The following is a 9980-nucleotide window of genomic DNA, read 5'->3' on the forward strand; positions in this document are numbered from 1 at the left end:
ACTTGTTACAAATATAACATACTTTAATAGAAGAAATACGGTAACTGTAATTTGCCAGGTCCCAAGGCAGACCAGTAATTGGAGAAGCTTCAGCTTTTCAATTTTTCAAGGAGAGAACAGCATATATTTAATATTACAGGTCTGGTAAGCTAATGTTCTTATAATTATGAGAAATGAAATGAACCCATTTGGAAAATGTAGATAAACTATACTCTTTGTCTACGCAGATCAGAGACATCTGTAGAAATAAATGTTAATAAGTTAACAGTGTTGGGGACAACTATTCAGTGGTCCTTGAATAATTTTGGGGTAGGAAATGTCTCCCAAGTATAAACAGATTGTTATTTCTTCCAATTTTCCCTGAATAATGACTGCATTTTAACATTCCAGGGATTTAAAATTATGGATATAATAAAGCATTCATTATGTAAAATGATGTGTGTAAAATATATGTAAAAATAAGTAGACTGAACATGGCTACATACTCTTTGCTACTTCATCCAATGAAAGGTTGAATTTGGGCTGAATCTATTGCTTCACTAATAGAATAGAGTACAAGAGAAAATGTAAGAGAAGTAGCATTCTGGGACTTCTGAGGCTAGAAAAAGTCTTGCAGCTTTTGCCTTGGTCTTGTGGAACACTTATTCTGGGGGACGCCAACCTCTGTGTAAGAAGTGCAACCCAAAGACTCTATGTTGGGAGGAAGCCCAAGCTAGCGACATGAAGAGAACCAGATGCGTGACTAGCCTCCAGCTGTTCATCTATCTCAGCCCAGGTACCAGATGTGAGTAAAGAAGCCTCCCGATGATGTGGCTTCAGCTTCAGCTGGTATAAGGCTGCAACTTTATGAGGGAACCCCCCACGCGGAGCACATCAACCTGCAAAACCATGAGTGATAAAGAATGAGGCTAGTACATTTTGGAGTAGCTCTTTACACAGTCGTAAGTAGGTAATTGGAACACCCAGGTTATGACCGAAAAGAACCAGCCCAGAGTCAACTTACCAGTTTTATAGCAGGAACATAAAACAGCCTTTAAATATATGCTTTTGGTGAAGTGGAAAATTTCTGGAGTGGGGTCAGGAGACCCAGCATCTAGCCCTGGCTCTACAACTGCGAGACGTTTGCATTTGGACAAGTCAGTTAACCTCTCTGGGTCTTGGTTTCATCACCTGTAAAATGAAGCAGTGAAACAAAATTATTTTTAAAGTATTGTGGATATCTAAAATCCTATGAGTTAATAACTTGGAATCAGTAACTAGCAGTTCCTGGTTGCCTCCACTTCCTAATTCCCGTAGGTTCTTAAGTTCTATCATGAGCAAGAGGGCAGGAAGTAAGGAAATTATGAGCCCCATTGAAAATGACTTGACTGTTTCATATAATCCCTCTGAGATTTTTTTGGCTATGTCACGATAGCAACCATATGGTGGGAAGATATTTTGCTGAATCATAATGCCTTAGTGTCAGGAAAATTGAATTCATGCAGGATAAGCAAACCTATGTTTCAAAAATTTTTCCAGCGTGAAGCTGTGATGAAAGTCTTTGCTACAAAGGACTCAGATACCAAATGTACTTTCTCTCAAAAGTCTAAATGCTTCATAGACAACTTTCTAAAAAAAGTAAAGCACAAAACCCAAGAATGACTCAAATCTTCATTTACTCAAGGGAGCTTGAAATTCCCTGTTGCCTAATGCCTCATGAATTAAGAACCATCTAAACCTCAACCTCTGAGGAACTGGGGTTTGTTTCATGAACAAATCTTTAATGGGGACTTAAAATCACTGAATGTGACTGGGTGAATGTGTTAAGACCCATGTTTTCCTTTTCAATTGTTTATAATCCCTCAGGAGAGACATTTATAAAAAGCATAAGTAACCAAAAAAAAAAAAAAAAAAAAAAAGCATAAGTAATAGTAATGAAGGAAAGTACGGTGGAAGATGCCGATAATGGTTAGTTATAAAAATAACCACCTTCAGGGTTTCAGACTGAGACTCAGTGTGGACCATTTTTAACTTTTATTCCAGCAGCATGTTTGATGGTAGAATCCTACCTGAGTCTAGAGGAAGAGGATAGGTAAACTGGAGGAAAGAGAGACAATATGGGAGACCCTTTCCTGAGACAGTTTTACCTGTTTAGAAGAGGTGGGAGCAAAATTACACACACACGTAAATACATGCATTCTAAATCTTTTTCTTCCTATTTGAAATGCTGAATTGGTTATTATTTCAGAATTCTGTCCCCAGTCTTACTCCCATTACTGTTTCTCTGGCATGGATGGAGTGGGAGTGGGGGTGTCTTCCACTCTGGCCCAAATGATATTAATATAAAATGCATTTGCTCCTTATATCATCATGGAATGACAGATGAGACCAGCCTGGGTATTTGGAACAGAATTTTCAGCTTTCTCAGATTGGGTTGAATTTGGAACCAGCTCTACCTGAACATGTCTGGAAAGTTAGGATATTCAGTCTATAGGAAGCCTAATTTGCATGAGGATCAAGCTTGCAGGTGATGACTAAATTAGGGTGTTCCAGGAATAGCTTTTTATTTTGGGATGAGTCACTCTTTAAGCAAAATGCATGTGCTACACACCGGTGAGGTGTTGCTAAATGATAGCTGAGGAGATATGTGTAGCTTGAATGTTTCATATTTCAGCACTGCCTAATTTGTACTGGTGCTCTAGCCATACGTACTATTTAGTTTTACTCTTTATACTACAGCCCTATGTACTAATTACTTATCCTTTCTGCCTATACATAATTAATTCTTTGCTTATACTTTTTATCTATGCTTTTTACCTATAATATTCCAACTTTCCCACCTCATTCACCTCCCCCTAATATTGCCACTGCTCATCCTTCAAGAAACAGGTCGAGTATCACCTGCCCCAGCAAACTTTTACAACCTCATTAGTCTGGACAAGACTCTCTATAGCACTCTGCAAACCTCTTTCATGTTCTTTGCTAAGTTGTTTGATGATGGTTTCTATACGCCACTAACCCTGAACTCCTTGACAGCAAGAACCATGTTTTTACATCTGTGTACTCAGTGTCTAATTCAGCTTTCTGAATAAATAAATGACTGAGTGCTACACCTAAAGAAAAGTGGAAGGGAATCTTCAGGGTGGGCAAAGTTAGAGGTAATTCAACATGTCTGTATTAAGTTCCTATTGCTGTTACAACAAGTTACCACAAATTTAGTGGCTTAAAACAACACAAATTTATTACCTTATAGTTCTGGAGGTTAGAAGTCCTAAAATCAAGTGTTGGCAGGGCTGCATTTTTTATAGAAGCTCAAGGAAAGAATCTTTTTCCTTGCCTCTTCCAGATTCTTAGAGGCTGCCTGCCTTCCTTGGCTTGTGGCCCCTTCTTCCATCTTCAAAGTCAGCAGTGTAGCATCGTCAAATCTCTCTGATTCTGAACTCCTTCTGCCACATATAAGGACCTTTGTGACTATATTGGAGACACCTAGATAATCCAAGATAATCTTCCCATTTCAAAATCCTTAATCCCATCTGCAAACTCCCTTTTGTCATCTAAAGAAACATATCCACAGGTTTTGGGGATTAGCACATGGACATCTTTTGGGGGTTATTATTTTGCCTACCGCAGTGTCTATTTGGGATGCCCATTAGCAAATGTGGTCCAGTGAAAAGTGCCCTGCTTAAGACAGGAAGGGGGAGGCTCATGACCTGACAAGATAAAGCTGCATCTTGCACCTCTACCCTTAGATGTTTGCCTTCTTGGTTTTATATAGGGAAAAACATAGTAATTTATAGATATATTGGAAGAATTTATAACATAATGATCCCTGCCCTCACATTGAGGAAGCTTTCTTCTAATGTACTAAATATGATTTTCTAGCCAAATGATAAGAGTAACAACAATATACGTTGTTACTTCTCTCCTTGAAAGTAAGAATCATTGCTTCACCAATAATCTTATATATCCGAGAACAGTGGCTCTCAACTGCACATTTATATCACCAGGTATACTTTCTAAAAATACCAATACCTTGGGTTACTCCCCCCTCCAAAGATTCTGATTTAATTGGTCTGGAGTGGAGTTCTGATATTACTCTTTTAAAATCTTCCCAGGTGATTTTAATATTCCAGCCAATTCCATTGACATGCATAAATCATAAATGATGCATTATAAGTTATTAAGCTGGTAGTTATTCTGGTGTCAATTGAAAGGACTAAGAACTGTACAAACTGTGCAAATTCAGCAGGACAAAACCGTATTAAATTCTTCTAGACATTTTTCTCATATTTCAAAAAGTAGCCATAGTTAGAAATTTGAGATGATATGCATTTACCTGTAAATTAATAATCTCATTTCACTTGTGATATAGACACCAGAGATATATTTCAGGAGGAATGATTTAAATGTACTGAGGATATGGTGGGGCCTGAGGCACATAAAGCAGGAAGAAATTTGCACTGATCTTAGTTTGTTCTGAAAGTGGATAAAAGGGGGGAAAAGCATCATTAATTGCTTCACAATGATTTTGTTCAAAAAGCAATGTAAGGGGGCTTCCCTGGTGGCGCAGTGGTTGAGAATCTGCCTGCTAATGCAGGGGACACGGGTTCGAGCCCTGGTCTGGGAAGATCCCACATGCCGCAGAGCAACTAGGCCCGTGAGCCACAACTATTGAGCCTGCGCGTCTGGAGCCTGTGCTCCACAACGAGAGGCCGCGATAGTGAGAGGCCCGCGCATCGCGATGAAGAGTGGCCCCCGCTTGCCACAACTGGAGAAAGCCCTCGCACAGAAATGAAGACCCAACACAACCAAAAATAAATAATAAATAAATAATTAAAAAAAAAAAGTAATCACTCATATTTAAAAAAAAAAAAAATGGTTCTGAAGAACCTAGGGGCAGGACAAGAATAAAGACACAGATGTAGAGAATGGACTTGAGGACACGGGGAGGGGGAAGGGTAAGCTGGGACAAAGTGAGAGAGTGGCATGGACATATATACACTACCAAATGTAAAATAGATAGCTAGTGGAAAGCAGCTGCATGGCACAGGGAGATCAGCTCGGTGCTTTGTGACCACCTAGAGGGGTGGGATAAGGAGGGTGGGAGGGAGACACAAGAGGGAGGGGATATGGGGATATATGTATATGTATAGCTGATTCACTTTGTTATATAGCAGAAACTAACACAATATTGTAAAGCAATTATACTCCAATAAAGGTGTTAAAAAAATCACTATTTGCCAAAAATGACACGTTTACCTCCACATTTCAAATGGCATTACTCTCCTTTTTTCTCCTCTGTCTAATTGCATTAGCTATTATCTCTAGTGCAGTAATAAATAAGAGTAAACACTGAAAAAAAAAAAAAAAGCAATGTAAGGCAACAAGGACTGTTGGGCTTTGGATGCATTTGAGCAAACCAACGTGATTATAAATAAGAAGAAAGGCTCAGACTATTGTATGTAAGGAAAATGACAAGCTTTCCCAGTGCATCACTGCTTTGGCAACGTGGATATAGTTATACTGTTCCTTAAAAGTGCACTACCAGCCGCATTGCCTGTCAGAATGGTGGCCACTTCTTAAGTCACAATCTCTAGCAATCTTATTATTCAGGGAGATACCATCTTCTAAACTAGTAGTCATAAGATCAATATATAAGTTGCAAGATATGTTTTATCCTCATCCTATGCACCTAAATCACTAGATTCTAAATAGAACACCTACAGATTTGATTATACATCAGCATGACTTAACTTTTTAATTTTGGTGATGATGTTTTACATTCTTAATACATGATTAGACAGTTAGACATCAGAGAGAAAAATCAAGAAATATTCTAGCTCTTAGTACTGACATTCCTGCTGAATGTGACTGTTTTATGAGCTTGGATTTCTTTTTGTCTAGGCGTTAACAATTCAGGTAGTAACTCTTGGGACCCTTTTAAAAAATGGCAGGGAACTCCCCAGAAACTCATAGTACTGTGACATAGTCATTTTTTGCATGCTATAATTTTTAATACACTTCAACCTATCCCTCTGAACTTTTCACTTAGGTGCCTGCTACAGGGCCCACAGCTCAAGAATAGAAGAAAACCCACAGCTATAATTTGAGACAACAGAACCTTAACAGATACTGTGTCCTTGATTCATGAGAAATGGCATGTTCTATGTGCTAGAGGAACCATCTTTTTGAAGTTCAACACTTTAAAGAAAAAACATCTGATCAGGTTCTTGCCTGTTTGGGTAAGTCCCTTGGCTTAAGGGCCATACAAGCATCTTTGCTAACATGGATTTTGACATTTAATATAAACAGTACCTCTGTGGGTTTTTCTATAAATGAATGAACAGATATCAGACAAGTGCTATTTTCCACGTTTAGTTCTGCATTGACATTCAAGAACTTTTTTTTGTCTTAAGAATCTGATGTATTTCAAATGATTCTCGACTTCATGTATTTCAAATGATTCTCCACTTGTTTTTCACTCTCTCTGTATTCAAAAACATTTTTTTTTCTCGCATTTCTCTCCAGGCAACAAAGCAGAAGTAGAGCATAATTATTACCCTACATGTAGTTAAGTGAAAAATATAACTTGTGTCAGACACGAAAGCCCCATGCTACAGATGAGGTCTGTCATGTACATTCTCCCTCTTTTTCCAGTTCATCAGACTTTGGTCTACAGTAAAATGGAAGAAATGCTTTTATTTTCCCGTGATATCCACAATAGAGCTGAAGACAAAAAAGGAATTTGTCTTGAAGCTGCTTTTATCCCCTTGCTTAATTGTAAGCCATAGAAAAGGTGAAAGCACATGTCGGGGCGGGGGCATGGGGTGGCGAGGGACCCTTTCCATTTCTCTAATGCACTACAATTTCGAGACACTAACATTTGCCACTGCAGTCTCAGTGGTTTTATTGGGAAGAAGAGAAAAAGCGCTCTAATGGTGTCTCCCGGGCTTGACAGTAAAGCTGGTTGAAAAGACAATGCCCTGTCTTCCAAATGAGGAATGAGCCTTTTTTATTCTGTTTATGAAGGGTATTTATGCTTCGTTATGAATACATGGTTATTTATGTGTGCCCTTTTACTGTAAAAGGTTTAAAGCTTTTCCACCAATAGCAAACGCAATTAAAGGCAAAAGGACACCACCTTGAACAAAAACAGGCAGGCGAACAGAAAAATAGGACTTCCCTAAAATGAGGGAAAAATGAAATGGGTGGAGGCAATTTCTGGAGCACTCCCCACCCACCATATCACTGTAGGATTTACATCATCTTCAATCTTCAGAATTTCTTACGGTTTTAAATTTTCTGCCTTAATTTTTTCCCCTGGGATCCTTGTCACATATTCTGGTGTTGGAAATTTAATGAATGAGGGTATTCTTCTTAAACGGAGCTGCTATACTTCTGTGTCTACTGAGACAAATCCAACTATGTACTTAAATACTAAGTTCTGATGCTTATGTGTTTACAGAACAGTGTTATTTTAGAATTGCAACAGACTTTTTGGAGATTGTTTTAGTCCATTGTTTTATACCTAAAAAATAAAAAATGGAGACCCTCTAGTGAGAATTTTTTAGTTATGCTTTTAACTTCTGAGTGTGTTTTTGGCAACATAAACTGAGCTAGGTGATGGCCTTAAGTGGCTCCCAGGGATTCTTTTGGCAGGACAGGCCTACTCTATAAGCAGAAGTGCACGTGTGTACTAAAAAAGCCTTGGTCTAAAAAGCACAATGCCCGGAACATGCATTTGTTGATTGAATTAATAAAATAAAATGTGACGCCTGATGGACTGCCTGAAACAGCTACCAAAGGAGAGATTCTATTGTGAGTTAAGACTTTATATTTCCAAGCACTCCTCTGTAAGAGGTTAACACATAAGATTAACAGATAATGTGGGAGAGCATTATTCTGAGCTTGCTACTATCTCAATCCACATGGCTTAGAGTGGTGCTTCCCTAAAACTATCTAAAGAGTGGTGTCAATTCACATCAGAGTTTTTTTCTCAGTCCAGGGATAAATGAAGATTTAGTAAAATAGAAATAAATGATTTTAAAATATTTTAAATTCTCTCAGTTTAAAATATAGTCCTTTTTTTCTGAGATGAATTCCTTTCTCTTTTCCTTATATTAAAATATCTAGTTTTAGGAAATAATCATGCTACCGTATGGTAGGTTTTTTTCCTTCTGTCATCTCTATTTGGAAAAAAAATTGACAACACTGTATTTAATTGGTCCCACAAAGCCAAAAATTTGCTAATTCTTGACTTCTATACACTGGGTGTCTTTTGACATGTTAAGGGCAGGAGCTGGTGGTAATTAGGAAAAGCCCTGTAGTCTGGCTGCTGGGGCTGAGAACGAGGTGCTTTCACTGCAGGGAAAAATAGTTGACCACTGTGAACTGCCACCCATCGGCTGTCCAGAGCACACACAATTCCCAGATAGTTCCTCTTCTGCTGTATCTTATGAAACAGGCTTTATCTTGCATTCTTTTGGTTCCGTTGTGGTGGTGTAGGTAAATGTCCAAGGGGTGACCCAATAGGTGATTTTATGCTGCTTGCCTGACTGAGATATCCTATGTCTGAATTTCTAATTTCAACTTCACTACTCAGTACCAGTTGTGAAATTGAATATAACTTCCTTAGCTTCTTTAAATCCCTGTTGCCTCTAATGTAAGTAGAAATAATATTAATAATCACTTTATAGGATTATGGAGATGATTGAATAACATTATGTATGTGTTAGTGCCTGGCACATAGTAAGCCCTTAACAAATGGTAACTTTCTCTCTATATAAATGTATATATATGACACTATATATGTGGTATATATATCATATATATAATGTCATGTACATATATATAAAAGGCACCATAAATAAGTATCATATATATGAGTATATATGTCATATATATAAAAGTCATATATACACACTATATACATACTATATATACTACTTACTATGTATAATACATATGATGTATATATATGTACACATACTACATGTATATATATATATCTCCTCTATGTATATATATATATGTATGTATATATACATACACATAAGTGCATATGTGTGTATATGTAGTGTGTATACACGTATATGACATATTAAATGATTATACAGTAAAATTAAATGGTAAGTTTTATAAGTTTAAAGAAAGGAGAGCTAATGGCCACACAAGTATATAGGTATTTAGAAAAAGCTTCATGAAAAGGTTCTTGCTAAGCCTTGAAGGGTGGAAATCGGGAGAGAGGAATGAAGCAGATATTCAGAGACAGATGGGATATTGTAGAATGACGATGGGATCTGAAGTTGGAGGGCTTAATAAAATAAATGGTTGGCATTTATTCTTATTCTAAAAAATTGGCCCAGGGGCTTCCCTGGTGGCACAGTGGTTGAGAATCTGCCTGCTAATGCAGGGGACACGGGTTCAAGCCCTGGTCTGGGAAGATCCCACATGCCATGGAGCAACTAAGCCCGTGAGCCGCAACTACTGAGCCTGCGTGTCTGGAGCCTGTGCTCCGCAACAAGAGAGGCCGCGATAGTGAGAGGCCCGTGCACCGCAATGAAGAGTGGCCCCCACTTGCCGCAACTAGAGAAAGCCCTCGCACAGAAACGAAGACCCAACACAACCAATAAATAAATAAATAAATAAATTAATTAATTAAAAAAAAATTGGCCCAACCTGAATAATGAACCACCTTTTCAAAACTAAGCTCTTCTCAATTATATTAGTAAAAAGTTTAAAAGGATAAACTGCCTTTATGCCACAGAGATTTTTTTCTGTCCCAAACATTAAAGTCCATAGACATTAGAATGAATCCAAAAGGCATGCTTTAAGCCTGTTTGATTAAAAGAACGAAGTCATATTGTTTGAAGACTCGTGATAGTTAGTAATATACAAATGCATCTGTTTTGCATTTCATTAACGGCATCAAAGGCACTTTTTCAGGATTTTCTGATTTTTGCCTTCAGCTTTTGAGATACGAAAAAGCATTTGGAAATGAG

The 9980-nt window shown here is 37.9% G+C and overlaps 1 protein-coding gene across 2 annotated transcripts in view; it reads left to right on the top strand.

Annotated features, from left to right (window-relative positions):
- The window catches only part of LOC309665723 (uncharacterized protein), a gene marked incomplete at its 5' end in the record, with an annotated part of 320068 nt that extends 310464 nt beyond the window's left edge, over nt 1-9604 (top strand). For both annotated transcript variants that reach the window (XM_082472430.1, XM_082472431.1), the window contains one exon: nt 9345-9604. The remainder of the gene's footprint in view (nt 1-9344) is intronic.
- Between the last annotated feature and the right edge of the window lie 376 nt (nt 9605-9980).

This window comes from Balaenoptera physalus, assembly GCF_965194825.1.
Source record: "Balaenoptera physalus genome assembly, chromosome: 8".
In the NCBI taxonomy this organism is placed as follows: Eukaryota; Metazoa; Chordata; class Mammalia; order Artiodactyla; family Balaenopteridae; genus Balaenoptera; species Balaenoptera physalus.